Consider the following 22,068-nt stretch of genomic DNA (forward strand, 5'->3'; position numbering starts at 1 on the left):
CTTTCTGTTAGTTCAGCTTAATTCGAAACTTATAACGAATCGGTAGCGAATTAATTATAAGTACAGGGAACTTGGTGGTTAATAATACGATTGGTACATGTTACGTAAAATATACAGGATATAAATAAGTAAAACAATAGTCTGCTGCGCAAAACCACAATATGAAACCAGAAATCGGACTTTGGTTCCTACACGAATTATTACCAATTCTTTAAAGCCGGGCGTTGCGCTCATTCATGTGTAACTATGGGTGGTATCACCGTCGTGCATGTGATCCCGTCTATAAATAAAGTATCAACTGCGCACGTAAAAATGCGCTCTACCGAGTAGGGTACTCCGTACTATGTCGGGTTGTCTCTCTCCCTCAATATGGCGAGGGGGCCGATGGCTGGCCATGCGTCATACTCGTGAACGGGTGCTACTTGTGGTGACTGGTCGGACTTGAATTCGTATATGCGGTGATGCTAGTTATTTTTGACTATGCATTTGCGTGTTGTTCCTACAAGAATGTAAGTGCGTACTCCTAATTCAACTGACAACTAACAAAATTTAGTATTAATTATTTAAGATGTCATGTGGAACATGGCGTAATGGTTGCAGCTCCTTACAAACATTGTGGAAAACTTGGCAATTAAAAAGAGTGGCGGAGAATTTATTGCCAGTTCTTCTCTTCCGTTCTACGCCCTTGATTTGAGACCTGGCAGTAAATGTAAAATTAGAATCAATATGTATTTCTTTTTTGACGTTCTTAAATGTACATTTTATTACCTATATGAATACATTATTTTGATTTGATTGATATGGCATATTATGTAGTTTAAATATATTCGGTTTTAAGCAACAGTTTTAACATAAGGGTTATATTGTTTTGAAGACGAAAGTAACCTTGAGTTGTAACTGGGTCGCGCGAAGTATGCGCTACGTCGTAGAAATCTAAGTAATTTGGTGACAGTTTACAAACTAAAAAATCATTTACTTCATTTTACACACGCAACCATCCGATGAGACCCACTCAATCCGTTTTGTTTATTATTTAATAGTTCTTTGTAGCATGAAGGCATTTAACCGTGGCTGCCTTACACGTCCATTTTTGTATCAAGGAACGGTCTCCTATGGTTTCTCTATTCAATGTGAGAAAGTTAACATACAGAAAAACTTCCAGTTGCAGATAGCCAGGACTTAAATACACAACCTGGTTTAAAATTTCACCCTTAGCCACTGAGCTCTCACGGATTGCATTAGTATTACTATTAACTTATTGTGGAATCCAATCTTAATATATATAAATTACGTGTCACGTTGTTTGTCCGCTATGGACTCCTAGACTACCGAACCGATACCAATCAAATTTCCACACCGTGTGCAGTTTGATCTAACTTAAAAGATATTAGGTATTTTTTTATCATCTCAATGTATACCCGCAATATTATTTTATTGCAAATATTTGTTTATTATTTTATACAATTCTAACAGATGGCGCTGTGTTAAAAGTACCAACGTTTCACATAAGCTATCTACCTTTCACATAAGTTCTCCTACCGTTTCCCTTGAATAGTTTACTACTATGTTATATAACAAAAACCTTAGCCAAAGCAACGCTTGGCCGGTCTGCTAGTTAAATATATATTTTTAAAACAATATATCCCATCCTAATACAAAACTCCTTTAGACTTATAATGTATATAATTTTTCGTAAGTACGCAGTACGTTTCGGAAGTACGCATTCAGACAAAAAATATTTTGCATACAAGTCACATAGGATTAGAAAATATTTGTTCTTCATCAATGATTTCTATTGAAGTAACATAAGAGTAACGTATTTTCATGAATCGCCAAAATAATATTTTATTCCAAGCAATCTAAAAATCCAGTATTGAAAAGAGCCAACAAATAGATTCACTTAGCGAAGAGAGTGAGATTTATATGCGATCGTAAAAGAATCCAATTTCCTGAATAAAATCTTAGAGACTGACATGAAAGAACTAGATATTGGTCAAGCTTCTTAAGAGATTACATATATTGAAGGTTTACTTTAATGAAATGCACTGTTTGAGGTTTTAAATGGATTTCTATCAATTATGTTGCCGACTTAAATATATTAACTACTTATATATGTTGCATTAGCTTATACATCTTCCAACAATTGGACATGCCTTTCATATGCGGAAAATATTTTTTCATTTGTTAATTTTGTATGGCAAGAAATAGGTGATAAAAAATTAATACTTCGGAGGAAATCTAACTTCTGCTTTCTTATTTTTTTTATGTTATTAGCTCATCTGATGTTAAGTGAGCCCATGTACCGCCCCTCGTGAGTCCGTTGTCGGCCTTTTAAGAATTGGCACGCTCTTTTCTTAAAGGACCCTAACTAGAATTGGTAAATAAGCACCAGCAAAAATTACCCGGTCAATTCAAAGTCCTTTACCTTAATATATATTCTAACGAACTGTGTTTCTTAACATGAAAAATAGCTCAATATATTAACAACTGATTTAAGGACGTTCAAATAGAAGATTTCAATTAGCTATATTCAACGCCCTTGATTTACGAGGCAGTGTAAATTTATAGTCTAGGTTTATATATAATTACTAGCTGATCCGGCAAACGTCGTTATGCCATGTTTATCATTTATAATAAAAAATAGGGGTTGATTGGAGAGGGGTGAAAATTAGGGGTTGTGTGTATTTTTTAATGCTGTATCATAAAAAAAAATATCTAAAAATTAAAAAAATAATTAGGGGTGCACTACCCTTAACATTTAGGGGGATGAAAAATAGATGTTGTCCGATTCTCAGTTATACCCAATATGCACACAAAATTTCATGAGAATCGGTCAAGCCGTTTCGGAGGAGTTTAACCACAAACACCGCGACACGAGAATGTTATATATTAGATAAGTAAACAATGTTGACTATGTTAAGGTAAAGATGAGTTTACTTATCTCTAAATAAACAAATATTAATTTCATGTAGGTACGCAGTTTTGTCTAATTTGTGCGTGTGCTATATATTATAACAATAAAATTTATTTATTGCTACACATTTTTAGATACATTTCTAGTGTTTGAAAAACTTTAACGTTTACGTTATATTTTAAGAGTAAAATTAAAACTAATTAACTAATGGAAGCCACAAGAAAATAGGTAATGTGTGTACAAAGAAGCCTTTGAAGTATAAGTCTCATAATATTAAGATCGCAAATATTCATATTTGCTACGACTTATAATTTTCTATTAGTCGCGAGCAAATTGTATATATCATATACTAATGTTAAGAAATTATATTCAATTACTTTCTTTAGGTAGCGAATAGTATATTAAATATTATTTAGTATATAATATTATATAGTATATAATATTGAAAAGATTTTTGGATTATACAACAATCTTCTACAAAATATAATCGTCCAAAAGCTTTGCTAAAGCTAAAGCTGTTTTGTATGACTTTTGGGTAGGTCACGTAAATCATCACACTAAAAAGATATTTTTATGCGTAATATATATGTCACAGCCAACTAGCTTAATTAGCCGTTCAATTAACAGCCTAGCCTTTTAACTAATCGGCGCCGTTTAACTAGCGGCCTGAAAGATATTCAGCCGTAGCGTTTTTTACAATATTTAATAAACTGGCTGGCTAATGTTTAGGCCATTCGTACGATAGAGTTATTATTAGGCAGAAATAAAAACGATGAAACATACAAATATTTCTTTTAGAATTAAATTTCTTGTCTCAAATTCACATTATTATTGGCAATACACTATTTCATTGTACTTGTTGGTTTACTTGAATCTTTCAAAAACACCATCAAAGTTGTGGTTTGCCTACGCCATATTGGCCGTTTGAAGAGTTTCGTTTTGAGTTTGAGAGTGGCAGAAAGTGGACATAAATTTAAATTAATAGTCAACAGGCTAGGCAAGTAATTGAACGTCATCGATCCAAGTCTTTGCCTAGCTGTTTGATCAACTGGCTGAACATCTTTCAGACCACTAGTTAAACGGCGCCGTTTAGTTAAACGGCTAGACTGTTAATTGAACGGCTAATTAAGCTAGTTGGCTGCGACATATACATAACTTTTTGCTGTTCAAAACCCTAAAATGAGTTGTATTAGTCATGTGCAATATATGTATATTATTCATCAGAGTACTAAATAATAGAATAAAAAAAAGTGTGTGTGTACAAAGTACACATGTCAGAAGTGAAATTTCTGTGGCAAACTAATCTTTAAGTGTTGTTCATATTTATACAAATCTAAAACTTGAGATTTCCGATACTTAGAGGGACGGAAAAAGGAATATATGTTAAGAATTTAATGTATTTAACTGTCATTAAAAAAATGTGACGCGTAACGAAAAAATGTTACACTAAATTGTTTTCCAACCCCGATAAAGAAGTTTCACTTCAATAAATAATAAATAATGTGACGGTAAATTTTTTTCCAACGCCGATAAAGAAGTTTGACTTCAAAAAGGAACATGGCGCGTAACCGAAAAACGTGACGCGTAACGAAAAAATGTTACACTAAATTTTTTCCAACCCCGATAAAGAAGTTTCACTTCAAAAATATATTCGCGAAACCTAGGATGCTTCATCAGCGTAGCGCGATATTGAGAAACTCCATAGAAACTGTATGAAAAAATGCTTATTGCCAATACCATTGCTAGTAGAAGCAACAGACATTGTGCCGTAGAGCCACAGCCTAGGGTTTACCGATCCATCCAAAACGATCATGAATCTGTCCAGTAATCCGACTATTAAGTCGTTGAGCCGTCGTCGGATTTGAGTTCGATATGAGAGCCTTAGATGAAAGCCTTATTGACACATTAGATGTTTGAATGTACTCTGGTCAATGTAATATTACTAGCTACAACTAACGAATGTAAATCGTGACATGAAATTTACTGTTAATTTAACTAAAGACCCGTCTAAATGATTATTTGTTATATAATATAACGTTTTTATTACAAAATTATAATTTAAGACTTGATAATACATTCTTACTACGACTTCATCCAATGATTATTATGATGATTTATTTTGATAATAGACAAGAACAATAAGAAAATAAAATAATTACCCTTTAATTTATTTAATTTATCATTCATAAAGTTTAAACAACAGTTGTTATATTTGTCACACCAAATTTCATACATGACATTCTATTAGTTTATAAAATAATTACGATTGGACGTTTTTAATGTTGTATTATGGTATACCTAGTGATTTTGCTCACCTATATAACAGAAAATTATAAATTTATTTTTAGATCAATTTTAGGCAAAATAAATCGTAATTTAAATAAAATAAATCCTTAATACGTAGTCTATAACGCAATTAAATCCGTTTTTTGTTATCTAACAAACAAATAAACTTGATTCGTTTCGTGTCCTAAGACCCATGTCAAAACACAAACGATCAATAAATCGAATGGATTGACTCAAGACACCGTTGTAATAGCTGAATATAATTCTTATCATAAGGATTCAAGGAAACTTGATTCTAATTAGCTTCAAGTATCCTTTACCACTTCACCTGGAGTGATCTCTTCCTTAAGTTAATCTTAGTCTAATAATTAAATATGTCATATAGTATGTAGACTTATATTAAGCTTTAAGCTTTAATGACCTTTGAGTTTATTATACTGCATTATTAAATATTATTTTTCTTGTTAGAATAAAGTTATATATGGTCTTCTATTCCATTTATATTTGAATTAGTCGTTAAGAATCGTGTATCTACGTTGGTAATTACTAAATAATTTTAAATATCATAAAAAGCTAATAATTTATTTATTTCGTAATCACATACAAAAAGTTAAATATTTACAAAAGGGAACAAAACAACAAAATTTATTCCATATATTTAACTAAGTGATACCAAATTTGGCTGTGTAGTTTGATGGTGTAAAATTGAAGGTAAGTACGAAAAGGTATCTATCTATGTGGGGTATGCTCTTGATGCAGGTGATTTTATGCAATGAATATTATAATAATAATACTCTTATAATAATACTCCTTCTATTACGTGTGTAGCAAGTAGGTGATGAGCCAAGTTTTTAGCTTCGCTATTTATTGCCTCACCGTACGAGCAAGTGTCAAATGCCCACATTAAAAGGACCATCTATTGGTGTACTGTGTTACGAATGCATGATGATGGTTAAGACCCCTTGTCTAGACACTGAAAAGTGTCCATGTTTTTCACAGATAAATTCCCTCTCTAGTAACATTTTAATATTAGAAAGATGAAAATGTATATTGCAATTATAAAAACATGTAAACGTTGATGCGAGGATCGCGTGCAGACATAAATAAGGAAATTGCAAACTGTTTTATACTTTTTAGAGTTGGGGAGACTAAATGCATTAGTGTAATTTCATTCAAAGTAATCGTTGGAGAAACTTTGTAATACAATTATAGAAATTATAGACTAGATACCATTAACAAATCGATTTCGGTTTACTTTCATCGACGAGACCCAATTCAATTACATATTGATACTTCAAATAATTTTATTTCAAGTTTTTTAAAGGAAGAAGAAGACTTTTAGTATAAGTGCTATCATATTTTGTTAATGCAATTGTTTTTTTTTATTAGGGTGGCTGTTTTCTTTCCTTAAATTATTGAAAAATGGTCTAATTCAATTGAAATTATATAATATATTAAAATAAAAAAACTTTAGAGGTGTCAAGGGACACCCGGATGGAACGAAATTCCTTTCGATTAATTTATATGTTAATTGGTATCATAACTGTATGATAGATTTTCTCGACACCAATCTTACGACGAAAAAAAAAAAAAAAACCAACACCACGAGGTGCTCCCAGGCGGTCACCCATCCAAGTACTAACCTCGCCCGACGTTGCTTAACTTTGGTGATCGGACGAGAACCGGTGTATTACAATAGCAAATAGCAAAAAAGTGTCGTGACAACTTTTCGTAAGAATTTTTTCCGTCTAGCCCCCTTTCACAACGCGCGATAAGGAACTTCGTTCCAATTACGTACGTTTATAATAGCTGGCGTCCATGTCCACTCCTATTTTACCATTGGATTTGTTTATACAACTGAGAGACGCCAGAGTGATAAAGAAAAACTTACACAATCAAATAACCTACATTGTTTTTGTTTAATTAAAAATACATAAAAACATTGAGATACCGCTCTCCATCAAGCGAGAGAGTGTTCTTAAAAACTGTGTTACAGTTTTCACCAGTTAAAGAAATCTTGACCCAGCTGAAGTGCCACGATGACACTTGGGGACCACTCAAACGAATGCAAAAATATTTTTATACCAAAGGCGAGAAATATAAACAATATAACATTGAGGCGGCCCCAATATTAAATCTTACAAATGTGTTAAAATAATAATGTCTGATTCTCTTCTACATCATAAATGTGTCATAAACGTTTAGTTCAAAATCTAGGCCGTTTTCATTTTCGTATGTATTTCGATTACTTCATCATTATTACACTTTCAGAAAAACTTAATTAGTTTACAATTAATTTAGATTTCTGCATGAGATTCATGAATCATCTTAATATATATAAATTACGTGTCACGTTGTTTGTCCGCTATGGACTCCTAAACCACTGAACCGATTTCAATCAAATTTGCATACCGTGTGCAGTTTGATCTAACTAAAAAAGATAGGACAGCTTACATCTTCATTTATACCCGCAATATTATTTTATTGCAAATTCTTTGTTTATTATTTGATAGTCACAATTCTAAGAGATGGCGCTGTGTTGAAAGTACCAACGTTTCACTTAATCTACAATTTAATGACATAACCATGACTGGCGTTCGACATTGCCCGTAAATAGGTTACTACTATTTAATATAACAAAAACTTTAGCCACAGCAACGCTTGGCCGAGTCTGCTAGTTATCATATATACAATATATGGGTTAGACATATTATGTTTCTGGCGACGTATCGTCGAATTTTGGGTCTAAGACATGCCAACGATGTTCTTGTTCACCATACAATCAAGCCATGATAGAAAACTAGTTCATAAAACGTGAGCATTGCCCGAATATTCTCACGGTTAAAATGTGCACTTAACCAGACTGTAGAATAATATTTAAAACATCAACACTGCCTTGACCATTAAACAGCTTTGAACCTTTATTTAATTTAAATTGTAAATTAAGTAATTATTCATGTTTACCGACTACGTTTTGAGTTAATTACGAATTAAGTGAGAATAAATTATACCTGTCTAATTATTATTTGTTGAATTATTATGGTTTTGGGCAGGGTGAAATCTAGCTTAAATATCATGTTTTTTATTTACAATAGAATGAAATCAAAATAAGCTAAATAAATAAAGTATATGCCTCCTGGTTTGAATCCCAGTTGGGACAAAATATAACAACTCTGTGATTTACCTAAGAAACTATATAAGGAAATGTGTCAGGTATTTTGCGGTGTCCACTGTACCTCAGAAGAATGCGTAAATTTAAAAGTCTTTAAACTAGAGTAGTGTCGCAGTAGTCGATATAGGGAGGTATGAGAATTTCAAAAGTGCATATTACTATAAATACCTATGCACATATACATAATATGCAAGTTTCAATAGATTAGCTGCCGTGCCCGATGAGTTATTAGTTTATTAAATAATAATTACATTTATTTTTAGTAACTGATTTTGAAATACTTAGTAAAATGCAAACCTCATGGAAGGAAGTTAAAAACAAATTTTTCTTCATAGTATACTGAATTACCACAGTTTTTAAATATATATTAGTTATATTTTTTTCGTGGGGAAATGCGTTACGCATACCCTCCCGCGGCACGGTTGACCTGGTGTGGAAGGGTTATGTGGGACACGCTGTTGTGCATACCCACTAAAACCCCACGGCGCCACCAGCAATCGTCCGGGGCAGGACACGGTAACAGCGTAGCCTTGTCCGCGTCCAGCCACGGGATCAGCCGTTAATATCACGGTCCTCTACGGCCACGAATGATGTGGAATCAGATCAAATAGAATTTATACACTAACTATGAGTTAAAATAATTAAATGGGGGAACCGCTTTGCTTTTTTTTCACTTTCTTGCTTGCTTTTATAATATAATGTACGAGTATACTTGTAAAAAATAACAAAATTATTCATAAAATATTTTTTTCTACGAATATATTATTATCAATTATTATATATCACGAAAATAGGTTTCATTATTTATCAATATCACGATTATTAATGATGACTACTAGAAGATCATTGAATTATTATTAATATACCCCTAAGTATAATGCACGCTTTTACCACTAGGCCTTCACTGCTGCATTCCAATCTAAAATTACTTTTACTATGCTTAATCGCGAAACAAAACTCGAACAATATTCTTATTCCTTCTCATTGTTATAGGAATTCTATTAAAACTTCCGATGGAGTCGTTATCACGAAAAGGACCGCAAAACTAACATTATGTCCGTTTCTACTTCGCGTAATGGCGTAAGTTGGCTATTATACTATTAGTAATATTTTTGGAAATCTCTTTATGTGAAGAATTTTGGTAAACCAATGTAGAAGATTTTTCAACACTAATATTATCAATAGGAAAGATTTATAGTTTTGTGTTCATATTTTTGTTATACCAACAAGGAGTATACTAATATTACATACACCCTTTAATAAGTGCAGTGCATGATTTGTATTTAATAACTAATTAAAAAAATACTAATTAATGAAAAAATCTGATCATTACTATTACTATATATAAATGATAACGTTTCTTGACAAAATGATGTGAAGCTGTGATAAGAGGGGAAATATTTATTGGCTAACTTACACATCCTAGGAATAGAAGAGATAGAACTTCGACAGGGAATGGCAAAAAGTTTTATCAAAAATGCTAGTGACGGATGAAACCAAATAAAAATAAAGAAATAACTGGACCGTCTATAAAAATCTTCTGTATAGATTTATTACTAAGATATTGTGTTTAAGATTATATTATAATTAACAAATCATACTAAATATAACTATTCATAGTATAAACATTAAACAATTTAATTGATCATTGCAACAATAACTGTCCCGTTGCCCCATTGTTGTGGTCTACGAGTACTTGTCACTTTCATTAGTAGTATAAAAATATTACTTATACTTTCTTATGGCAGCTGTTGGGAATTTTTAATATCTCTTAAATAAATACAGTTTATGTTACACAGGGTCAATAAGTCTAGTACGTGAGATTAAGGTGATTATTTTTCCGACCCAAATATCGGCCAATAGAATTGCACCATTCGACGTCACGTGGTACAACCTACATGGTATTATACTGAAAATTTTTTGTGAAAATTTTCTCTGGTCGTTGCTTCAAGAAAAGTATTAAGTAGTTGTTTTATTCATTATGAAATTCTTATTTGTTAACTGTACATTTCGTCTCATGGTGCAATTCTATTGGCCGACATTTGGGTCGGAAAAATAATCCCCCGAATACCACTCGAGCTTCAAAATTATCGGGCATTTCCCTCAAGGTTCCCTGCAAACAAATATGGTCGTCATGACGACTATATTAAAAGTGAAAAATTTATCAATTTATTCACTTCATCTGTTTCTATCCCCTTTAGTCCTTACCAAAAACTAAGTCAAGTCATTAAATGGTGTAACAAATGCATGAATACGTCACGCGCCATATGCTAGTGACGTTAAATCCTTCGTCACTCTGTTCATAGCCCGGAACTCTTGAATCTTATTACACGCAAATCTAACGATTATTCAACGTCAAACTTATAAGGAAGTATTTTTTATTTATTATGTGAGTTTCTTGTTATATTTGTATTTTTTCTATGTATTCTACTTTGTATTTGCTGATACTTTAAACACACAATTAATTTACATGCCGAGGATTTAAATCTATACTAATACTAATAATATTATAAAGAGGAAAGGAAAGGTTTGATTTTTTGTTTGTTTGAAATGAATAGGCTCCGAAACTACTGGACCGATTTCAAAAATTCTTTAACCGTTGGCAAGCTACGCTATTCCGAGTGACATAGGCTATGTTTCATTTTCAAAAAAATTAGGGATGCTTACTAAATCTTGAATAATCTAACCCAAGGTGTAAAAAAATATACAAAAACTTCCTACAATCGCGTGCGCTGCGAAAACTATTAATGATAGAACAAAATTATGTATTACAAAAATGTCGCGACAGCATGTCTCTATCTTTTATAGTTACGTCACAATAAGCGTCCTTTCATTATTTTTTTTAATTAAAATACCACCGCTAGAAAAGTCTCTTTATTCGTACCTAGGTATTGATCCTTATCAAAATAATTACCAACGTTTCACATAAGCTACAATTTAATGGCATAAACCACCAAACAAGCATGGTGGATTGGTGTTCTCCTGCCTTTTCTCTTGAATAGTTTACTACTATGTAATATAACAAAAATCTTAGCCACAGCAACGCTTGGCCGAGTCTACTAGTTTATAAATATATTTATAATATTGCAAAGGAATCGTATTTCAAATATTATGTGGAAGTAAAAAGCCGACACACTTATGCAAAAATCCCAAAAAGCGCTTCCCCGTTATTTTTATATTCTTAAAAAAAATATAGAATACCAAATTACATAAACAAGAAGCAGTGTTTAACGGTGTTTAAATTAAACATTGCACAAAGTTTAATTTAAAAGTGCTTTGAGTTTTTCCTCTTTCCGGGTAAGAGGAAAGTTTCGCTAACTCCAAACTTAAAAAACTGTTGCAGATGTTCAATGGTAGAGAATAGCTTTATAAACGAAGCTACTGAATAAACTTAAAATACACTTCAGCAGGATTAAAACGCTCAGTTCATTTATTTAAAAAAATCAATATCGCATGGCCACAGATCTCAGTATCTGTTTTCTAGATGATTTTTATTGGTAAGAACCCGCCTTCACTCACGTGCTTTGACGATCTTTTCCGGGGCTCAGATTTCTGTATCTGCCTTGCCGGCAAATACTTGATAAGCCATTTATGCTTGACATACGGCGTCTACTTTTTGGGTCTATAGCATCCCGATATCCTCACAATGTTTTTCGTCGTTGTTGTTGGCAGTCGAAAGCTCTTTGGTTTTTCATTCATTCACAGTCGGGGATCGGACCTACGAGTTCAGGCGAGGGCCCCACAGTGAAGTCACTAACACTGCTCCATTGATGCGTTACGCCGTCGAGTATTAGGTAGTAACTACAAGCATCTTGTCATTATTATGTGACCAAATAATGTCGTCTTTTGTCATTGACTTCTACAAATGTATGCGAACGGTACTCTTCATTTGATAATATTACAGACGGTTAAAAACAACCAGCATGTGAATTTAATAATTGGTACGCTCTTTACTTGCAGGAATTATAAGTCATATAAGGTTTAGATCCAAATAGATCAAATCTTATTTTGACATGTTTTTCCTTCTTCTTAGATTTATAGGTTGGTTTCTCCTCAGTGTGTTTGCCCATGTAGAAAAATTAGGAGGAGAAATCTTAAGGCAAGGTTTATGCAGCGTACTTAGACGTAACTTACACATTGATGAGTGATATGAATATACACGTAAGGACTAGTGTGAGCTCTTTCTAAGCAATCAGAAATTTGTTAACCCAGAATCCAACTTATCTACCGTTTTCATTGCAAATATAGAATGTATTTTTATTATAATACAAGAAACTATGTTTAGCGTAAGCAAAATACCTAAGGGTAGATTTGAGAACTATATCCCGTATTTAAAGAAAAAACTTTTTTACCGGATTAAAGTTAAGTATTATTATAAATTTACAATTATATTTAACATAATTTTAAATTTAACCGACGTTTCGCGTGCTTTACAGCGTGCGTGGTCACGGTGCTGAAGACAAAAGGTGTTGGATGTTAAAAAGTATCACAGCTGTAGAAAAAGTTGCATTATCTGTACTTATTTCCCCGGAGTATGTATGGACTAAAAGAGCGAGGGTTTTGGCAGAAATGGCGGTTAAAAAGTTTTTTCTTTAAATGTGTAAAGGTTATGTCAATAAAAGACAATACTATATGTCCCGTATATCAAAATCAATTTCCTACCGTTTAACTCTTCATAAATGACTGCATCAAAAATTCTTAAACATGTTTCAAGACTAAACCCATTACCAAAATAATAATAATATTACACACATTCCTTCTATTCCGTATTTCGTAATAGTCTCGAGTTTCGCAGGATTGTGGACGTGTCTCAAAGTGGCTGCGATGCGCAAAAAGTTAATTTGATTGAGGTCGAGGGGAGATTGGACTGACTGCGATGATTTAAAGTTATTCTTTACTAAGTGATAAACTTGATTTGATGACAATATTTGATAAATTGCTTTTTTATGTCAAAAACAAACTGGGGAACACAATGTTGAAAATCTTTTTTTTATTGATGCTAAAGAGAAAATTAGATCTGGTATCCGAATTTATTTTCTTTTATTTTAAATAGTGTTTGTTCTAAACTGAGTTTTCAAATTATGATTTATAATGATCGTATTTTTTGTTTGATTGCTGATATCCGGACTAATCCTGATACCTTAATATATTTTTTATATCAAATCGACATAATATGTACTTAACCTTTCAATTTTAAACTGTGATGTAAAACAAAAGACAAAATCGCATTTTATTTAATTATTAAGGAAAAACGGATCGGGTTGCGTCTCTTCAACAGTACTAGAGATGGTATTACCAATTACATTCAGGCGACACGCGACGCCGTTACGAAAAATATACCTTTTCATCATTTAATATACTTAAATATAAATATAAGCTAATACCGCTAAATACTTGGGGTTGACCCTAGGTGCTAAATTCAAATGTCTTTGCATTGCACCATGGTATATTAAAAATGAAAGTATCTACAAGGATCTTAATGTGGATACAGTCCTAAATACGGCGAAACGGTTTGCCTTAGCTCACTTAAACAGATTACATAGCCATGTGAATACTGAGGCAATCAAACTTCTTGACACAACTGGAATAAGACGCCTAATGAGAACTAAACCTTTTGAGCTAATAAACCTAGTGTAGTGAATATAAGTGCAAGTGCGGTATCTCGGACACACGAACATAGTGTCAAAACATTTTAGAACACTAAGACTGTTAATGAACATTACCTTAGTTTAAGCTATTCACTAGTATTGTAGAAAATTAAGTCAAAACAATATTACTTATTAGTCATAATTATTGTATAAGCTAAATTGTAATTGCTCTCTTTGTGAACTTTATTTTAGGGGAAAATATAAAATGTATTGTCAAAAGCATAAAAGGTAAAAATTAAATTTTTAATATTATATGTAGTAAATTAACTTTAATAAAAAATTTAAAAGTATCGCTTTTTATTATAAGAGTATAAAGTGTTTTGAATTCACGCATGTATACTTTTTCTCATTAATGGTACAGCAATTAAGTTAATATTTCATTTTGTGTTGTTATTATATTGTATTTTAGCTAGACCTTTACGTGTTGTAGCTGACGATGCAATGGCTCTAGGATAAGATTTAGAGTCAAGACTTAGTGCTATTAAGTATGATTTTTGTATGTCAAAAACGAATTGGTCAAATCATAATTAATAAGCGCCATGTTTCGACTTTAAAATTACCCTTAGATTATACTAAATTTTTTCAAATTTTGAAAACATATAAATAAAATAAAGTGTTTCTTATCAACTTAAATCTTAAATTACCTTCATAAATTGACTATTTAAAAGTTATGTCGAATTATTTCCCTTATGTGATATAAAATTCCAAATTCGAAAAGGTCAATTTCGCTACGACGTAGCAAACCGTAGCATTACACTTCTTTAAATATGACATCATTATTATAATGCATGAAAACTGGAAATTTAATGCGACATTTTTGACCTGATATAATAGTACGGGAGGTAGCAACGTTTTCGAGAAAGAATTTCAGGTCAGCTGATTTTGTGATATGTCTTCCTTCTTGCACTTCCGGTTAGAGTCTGGGCAATCTGGCTGGCGGTAGCGGTTGCGTTCATTAGTGCGCATCCAATCTGTCCAGGTAATAATCCTGGATTTTAAAAGCATTTTAAGAAGCGTAATTTTTAATTTTTCGTTTTTAAATACGTCTACCTGACATACTTTTTTTATTGCCAGACATTTTTCACGTTGCTAACTATGTGCCAGACGCGATTTTAAGTTTTATTTTTATAAAAATTTCAAAGCATTTTAGAATGTCTGTAATTTTAATATTATGTTATTTAAATATAAGGAAAACTGAAAATGAATTTGCCAGACATTAATTCGGTTGTTAAGTCTTGAATTAAAATGATAAAGTATTGCAGTATGATGAAGCATTGCATTTTAAGAAGCGTAATTTTTGATTTTTCCTTTTTAAATACGTCTACCTGATATACTTTTTTTATTGCCAGACATTTTTCCCATTGTTAACTATGTGCCAGACGCGATTTTAAGTTTTATTTTTATAAAAATTTCAAAGCATTTTAGAATGTCTGTAATTTTAATATTATGTTATTTAAATATAAGGAAAACTGAAAATGAATTTGCCAGACATTAATTCGGTTGTTAAGTCTTGAATTAAAATGATAAAGTTTTGCAGTATGATGAAGCATTGCATTTTAAGAAGCGTAATTTTTGATTTTTCCTTTTTAAATACGTCTACTTGACATACTTTTTTTATTGCCAGACATTTTTCACGTTGCTAACTATGTGCCAGACGCGATTTTAAGTTTTATTTTTATAAAAATTTCAAAGCATTTTAGAATGTCTGTAATTTTAATATTATGTTATTTAAATATAAGGAAAACTGAAAATGAATTTGCCAGACATTAATTCGGTTGTTAAGTCTTGAATTAAAATGATAAAGTTTTGCAGTATGATGAAGCATTGCATTTTAAGAAGCGTAATTTTTGATTTTTCCTTTTTAAATACGTCTACCTAACATACTTTTTTTATTGCCAGACATTTTTCACGTTGCTAACTATGTGCCAGACGCGATTTTAAGTTTTATTTTTATGAAAATTTCAAAGCATTTTAGAATGTCTGTAATTTTAATATTATGTTATTTAAATATAAGGAAAACTGAAAATGAATTTGCCAGACATTAATTCGGTTGTTAAGTCTTGAATTAAAATGATAAAGTTTTGCAGTATGATGAAGCATTGCATTTTAAGAAGCGTAATTTTTGATTTTTCCTTTTTAAATACGTCTACTTGACATACTTTTTTTATTGCCAGACATTTTTCACGTTGCTAACTATGTGCCAGACGCGATTTTAAGTTTTATTTTTATAAAAATTTCAAAGCATTTTAGAATGTCTGTAATTTTAATATTATGTTATTTAAATATAAGGAAAACTGAAAATGAATTTGCCAGACATTAATTCGGTTGTTAAGTCTTGAATTAAAATGATAAAGTATTGCAGTATGATGAAGCATTGCATTTTAAGAAGCGTAATTTTTGATTTTTCCTTTTTAAATACGTCTACCTAACATACTTTTTTTATTGCCAGACATTTTTCACGTTGCTAACTATGGCCAGACGCGATTTTAAGTTTTATTTTTATGAAAATTTCAAAGCATTTTAGAATGTCTGTAATTTTAATATTATGTTATTTAAATATAAGGAAAACTGAAAATGAATTTGCCAGACATTAATTCGGTTGTTAAGTCTTGAATTAAAATGATAAAGTTTTGCAGTATGATGAAGCATTGCATTTTAAGAAGCGTAATTTTTGATTTTTCCTTTTTAAATACGTCTACCTGACATACTTTTTTTATTGCCAGACATTTTTCACGTTGCTAACTATGTGCCAGACGCGATTTTAAGTTTTATTTTTATAAAAATTTCAAAGCATTTTAGAATGTCTGTAATTTTAATATTATGTTATTTAAATATAAGAAAAACTGAAAATGAATTTTCCAGACATTAATTCGATTGTTAAGTCTTGAATTAAAATGATAAAGTATTGCAGTATGATGAAGCATTGCATTTTAAGAAGCGTAATTTTTGATTTTTCCTTTTTAAATACGTCTACCTGACATACTTTTTTTATTGCCAGACATTTTTCACGTTGCTAACTATGTGCCAGACGCGATTTTAAGTTTTATTTTTATAAAAATTTCAAAGCATTTTAGAATGTCTGTAATTTTAATATTATGTTATTTAAATATAAGGAAAACTGAAAATGAATTTGCCAGACATTAATTCGGTTGTTAAGTCTTGAATTAAAATGATAAAGTTTTGCAGTATGATGAAGCATTGCATTTTAAGAAGCGTAGTTTTTGATTTCTCCTTTTTAAATACGTCTACCTGACATACTTTTTTTATTGCCAGACATTTTTCACGTTGCTAACTATGTGCCAGACGCGATTTTAAGTTTTATTTTTATAAAAATTTCAAAGCATTTTAGAATGTCTGTAATTTTAATATTATGTTATTTAAATATAAGGAAAACTGAAAATGAATTTGCCAGACATTAATTCGATTACTAAGCCTTGAATTAAAATGAAAAAGTATTGCAGTATAATGCTTGTAGTACGAGCATAAAAAGGAATATAAAATTAGATTAAAATTAATAATCAACACTTTATTTAAATTGTCCTAATTACTAAATGTAAGTTATGAATAATTCATGCAACGTGAAAAATGTCTGGCAATAAAAAAAGTATGTCAGGTAGACGTATTTAAAAAGGAAAAATCAAAAATTACGCTTCTTAAAATGCAATGCTTCATCATACTGCAAAACTTTATCATTTTAATTCAAGACTTAACAACCGAATTAATGTCTGGCAAATTCATTTTCAGTTTTCCTTATATTTAATTAACATAATATTAAAATTACAGACATTCTAAAATGCTTTGAAATTTTTATAAAAATAAAACTTAAAATCGCGTCTGGCACATAGTTAGCAACGTGAAAAATGTCTGGCAATAAAAAAAGTATGTCAGGTAGACGTATTTAAAAAGGAAAAATCAAAAATTACGCTTCTTAAAATGCAATGCTTCATCATACTGCAATACTTTATCATTTTAATTCAAGACTTAACAATCGAATTAATGTCTGGCAAATTCATTTTCAGTTTTCCTTATATTTAAATAACATAATATTAAAATTACAGACATTCTAAAATGCTTTGAAATTTTCATAAAAATAAAACTTAAAATCGCGTCTGGCACATAGTTAGCAACGTGAAAAATGTCTGGCAATAAAAAAAGTATGTCAGGTAGACGTATTTAAAAAGGAAAAATAAAAAATTACGCTTCTTAAAATGCAATGCTTCATCATACTGCAAAACTTTATCATTTTAATTCAAGACTTAACAACCGAATTAATGTCTGGCAAATTCATTTTCAGTTTTCCTTATATTTAAATAACATAATATTAAAATTACAGACATTCTAAAATGCTTTGAAATTTTTATAAAAATAAAACTTAAAATCGCGTCTGGCACATAGTTAGCAACGTGAAAAATGTCTGGCAATAAAAAAAGTATGTCAGGTAGACGTATTTAAAAACGAAAAATTAAAAATTACGCTTCTTAAAATGCTTTTAAAATCCAGGATTTTTACCTGGACAGATAGGATGCGCACTAATGAACGCAACCACTACCGCCAGCCAGATTGCCCAGACTCTAACCGGAAGTGCAAGAAGGAAGACATATCACAAAATCAGCTGACCTAAAATTCTTTTTTGTCAAACGTTGCTACCTCCCGTACTATAACTTACTGAAGCTAGGGTAAGCTATATTTAAATTTTAAAGCAACAACAATACTTTTAAAATATGATTTATTGTTAATATAAAGTTTTACCAAATGCAAATTACAATTAAACGAAATGATGTCTTTAGATTTTATAATGCATTCATGACTAACGGGTTGTTCCTAATTCTGGTTGGACGTTTATTTAAAATATTTTGTAAATATAAATAGCCTCAGCGACCGTTTAAGCTTCAATTTGTGAAATAATTATTAATATCGTTCCAGTAGTACGTACAGAAATTAAATTTTACAACTATAATATACGAGTATACATATAAAAATTCATATTTTTATTTCACTAATTAGCACGTAGTTTGTATAATCTTACGTCGTAATGAGTAAAATGTTGACAGCCTTCCTCTATTTAATATCGTCATGTGAAGTGAGATGTTCATAAGTCTCTCTCAAATAAAATTTTCAGTTTTATTAATCCTGTCGAAACTAATCGATAAAAAATCAGGAAAATATGGACAATTTGAAATTATTTCAATAAGCCATTTTATTAATTGTTAATTTTTACTATTATTATTTTCAATACTATTATTGTTATTACATTATTTTTTTTGCGTCTGAGGCATCGGCACGTGTTCCATAACGCGCAGTGAATGCAGCGTTATGGAACACGTCTGCCAGACCCAGTTAGAACCATAACACACACACATTACACACTTAAAATATTATTATTTTGTGTGTTTCTCTGTGTATGTTTCGTTAGTAATAAATTTTATGCTATTTCTATAATATCTTTGCCTCCTTTCAAGCTTCTGCTAGCTAATGCTTGAGAATTCGTCTGCATATAGTTGTAATATCAAAGAAGTGCTTCCTAAACATAAGATAAGTTCACTCAACTACAGTCCATAAAAAGTGTAACTACAATTTTTTTTTGAGAAATTACCTACCTTAAAGTTTGTAAGTTGTTGTGTTAATTAAGTTAAATATATATTGCTATTAGTAATTGTTTATTTGAATGGCGGGTGCATTTATAAAAAGACAGATTGGAACTAGAATGGCCATTACTAAAAGCATAAGTCGGTAAATTTCCAAATATTTTCAAAATCAGTTTAAAAACTAATCTCTTATTCTCTCATTTGACTCATGGCCTATCGGATCACTTGGAAAAATAAAAACGTATTTGCCCAACAGTCCAGACGTCTTCAAGTGAACGGGGATTTATGTCAACAAAAATTTAAATAAATACCCTTCTATTTTCAAGTTATAGCTTTTTAATTAACAAAAAACTGGCTTCCAATGCCTATTTTTTATATAATTTATAACCCCCCCCACCCCTAGACGTGCGTAGATATAAACCAATACCAAACCGATTTTGATTAAAATTAACATTCCCTGTCTTGGAATATACTTAGGTAAATTAAAGAATCATCTCGATACGAAAATAACGAAATTTAGCTACGCTTAGAGGTTTGATATTGCAATCATACTCGTTATACTCAAAAATTATTCAATTCCACACAAGTCAAAGTACACCTTAATATAGCCAAGTACGTCGAATTCGAAAATTCGAAATTCAAATACTAGTATGCATACTACTAGTATATTCGTAAAATACACTTCATAATTAAAATGATAATCATCTGTAAACCACCTCGCTGTTTATTATTTACTGTTGATCGCGTGTCGAGTAGCACGAAATCTTTATTATATTATTATAAATCGATTGTTGGCATTATATTTCTCGTTTCTATGCGGCTATAATTTGAAAGCATTCATGTCAAATTTGTAGTATTTGACTTAATGAATCGATGGATTTGTAGATAATTCACTGCGTAATTATTCTTCTACGCTTTTGCCATAATTGTTTTGAGTGTCCCGTTTGCTTTATGTATTTTTTTCACCAAATATTTATTAAATTCTATAAAATAGGGTTTGATATTAAAATTTATAAAATATTTTCCAGAATTATACACATTATATTTTAGGTAAAGCTTAAATTATGATATCTTATCACTGATAGATGCGAACTTCATAGCACAAAAAGAAACACACATTTAATGTGCACTAGCTAAAGTTTGGTTATAAAACATCGTTCAACCCATAAAATGACTAAAACTTTATGTTAAACTCAACTTTTGATTACACAAAATCACTGACCTGTAAATTAACTCTGCTTTACACTAAAGCGTCACTTACACTAGAAATCTGAAACGATCACTTATGTCTCGAGTTTTATCACTATACACTTCATTTCACACACGATCGAGAGACGGACACTAAACATCACATGCTCCCTCGTCGACTATCAACGTTAAACTGAGGCAGCGATCCCATTTTAAGTCATTCCAAAGTAAATTCTCGGCACTCTTCGGAAAAGCTCGGCTTCGCATATTCTGAAGTTTCACAACTGAAGGCTTTCAGCTGAAAAATTGAATCTGGAAGAGAAATTTTTCGTAAATGGTGATGCAGTATTGAAATAGTTGAATTTTATATAGATTGAGATTGCAAAATAAATCGGCTAATAGCTCCTAGCGCTTCCCTATTTATAGAGAAGATTTTAGTTTAATTACCTATTTGCATTCTGTTTTATTATTATAAAAGGCACCGAAAACCACAAAAAACTGCCTGGAGAACTATTATTAATATAATATATTAAAATATTATATAATAAAATCACACGGTCACTTCACAAAACATTTTCTTTTGCGAACTTTGCTATCGTTTCCCGGTGGGGATCTTTCCTGGAAGATACTCCGCCGTCAAAGGCCGCCAACGTCCCCCTTGAATGGGTATCCATGGGCTGCAATGACTGTCCTCTATGGCCGAACTTCTCCAAAGACTTAAAACTTACAAGTGCGTAATACATAGCTATTAACCGACTTCTACTGAGAAAAACATACATAATATAAAAGTAAGTATGTATAGATTGTATTATGGAACGTGTATTGAATTTAATACCGTGTTTGTTACCATGGTAACGTTATAACAAGATCGCATGAGACTATCTGTACAAATACATCGTTATCCGTAGATCTGTACGAAAACTGATTTAAATATGTCCTGTTCCGTTTTTAAATTACGCAATACTTCTCAGAGCATATTATTAAGAGCACCCATTATCTACAGCGCATGGTCATTGGAAACAAATGTAAGACTACAACAGATCTTAAGAGCGGTCAAGAGCCGTGCGCAGTAATTTGTTGGACGTATCTTGAAGGTCTTTAAAATATACGATATATAACGAACAAATCATTTAAAATCATTTTGTCGGGAAAATGCCGGTATTTAAACAATTTCACAATTATGCTTTCGTGCTTCTCGAATTACTACGTAAGGAAGAGATTGATATAATGATAATAAGGCAATACAAATTTTTGAAATAGGTATTTTTTTATTGT

The 22,068-nt window shown here is 31.2% G+C and overlaps 1 protein-coding gene across 1 annotated transcript in view; it reads right to left on the reverse strand.

The window, feature by feature from the left end:
* LOC125053302 (acid sphingomyelinase-like phosphodiesterase 3a) overlaps positions 1-20,973 on the reverse strand; it is a 57,293-nt gene extending 36,320 nt beyond the window's left edge. Inside the window, exon 1 of the mRNA XM_047654615.1 lies at positions 20,828-20,973. The gene's annotated coding sequence lies outside the window, so the exon portion shown is untranslated. The remainder of the gene's footprint in view (positions 1-20,827) is intronic.
* Positions 20,974-22,068: the final 1,095 nt, after the last annotated feature.

Source organism: Pieris napi, chromosome 10 (genome assembly GCF_905475465.1).
Source record: "Pieris napi chromosome 10, ilPieNapi1.2, whole genome shotgun sequence".
Taxonomy (NCBI): Eukaryota; Metazoa; Arthropoda; class Insecta; order Lepidoptera; family Pieridae; genus Pieris; species Pieris napi.